Raw genomic sequence first — 1,492 nt, forward strand, 5'->3', positions numbered from 1 at the left:
CGGCTCCTGTAAAAGATAGAAGTCTGAAACTTTTTGACAACATTTCCATCATTAAGGAGCATAATAAACATCCATTGCGATAGGACTCATTTTTAGCAGGTTTTTGGCTATTTTTTAAAACATTTTCCACCATATTTATGGTGTTTTTTCTACTCCTAATGACTCACAACCCCCATGGCCAATCTCTGAGTTCTAATATTACATTATGCAATATTTTCTCTAACATTACATTCTAAAATGAAGTGTACTGCACAACATATTCAATATTAGAATCACGCCCATTTAATCATAAAGAGAGGGAACAATAGGTTGTTAATTACACTAGTCCCCAAAGTTTTATTATAACGTTTTTTTTATTCGTTGGCTTAGTAACTTCGAGGATATTTTTTTAGTATTTTGTTGGTTTATAAAAGTTGAGTGTTCAAACGTTTTAATCTACAGAAGGGGATATTTAGTGTGTCATTATCGGCCATTGTCTTATCCCTTTACATCCCTGTCATTTAGTGCCAAACATGATTACATACATACATTTATAATAAAGCTTCGCTTTTAAAAATAATTAGATAGATAGATAGATACATGTTCATTCTTTAATTCTTCAAATAATTAGATAGATAGATAGATACATGTTCATTCCTCATTCTACAAATGCCTTTATCAAAGCAATACACCCTAAATAGAACTCTCTCTTTTTTTCATATTTTTCTCCTTTCCCTCACTCTCTCACTCATTCACTCATCTTTCTTTCAGGGATCTAAAGGGATAAGACAATGGCCAAAAAATTGATGTACATCCAAAATGATGATACACAAAATTACACCTTCTGCAGATTACAATTAGTGGTTGAAACGCTTGGACACTCAACGTATGAACCAACCAATCAAAATTAATACTAATAAGAGTCCCCAAAGTTGTCAAGCAAACAAATAAGAAAACAACATTATAAAAGTTTGGGGACTAGTGTAATAAACATCCCATTGTCCCCTACCTCCTTGACTTTACCAACCAATTAAATTCAATAAAAGTCTCCAAAGTTATTTAGCCAAACAACATTATTGTAAAACTTTAGGGCCTAGTGTAATAAACATCCCAATGTCCTCTCCCTCCCTGTTTTTTCTTAGCCTAAATATTCGTTCTCACTTTCTTTTTCCCATCTTTCTCACTTTTAACTCGATACCACCCTCCCCCCCCCCTCACCCCAACCTATTGCTATTTTCATTTATAAAGACCAAGAACTCCCATGATTCTCCCCCTTCCCCTTTTTATTTACCTTGCTATCCTTTTAATTTGTAAGATATTTTTAACGCCCCCCCCCCTCACCTTTTAGCCTCCAGCCTCAAAGAATCATTTTCCAACCCCCAAAGTTTACCCGACCCCCCATTGCAACCATTAAGGGTTGGGAAAATTGGGAGTAACTGAAAAGAGAGGCCGCATCCCTTCCCCATTCCCTTTTCGCCACCATTAGCCTCAAAACATACTATCCTCCAAAAGA

This window comes from Acartia tonsa, chromosome 13 (assembly GCF_053477335.1).
Source record: "Acartia tonsa isolate MP-2025a chromosome 13, ASM5347733v1, whole genome shotgun sequence".
NCBI classification, from domain to species: Eukaryota; Metazoa; Arthropoda; class Copepoda; order Calanoida; family Acartiidae; genus Acartia; species Acartia tonsa.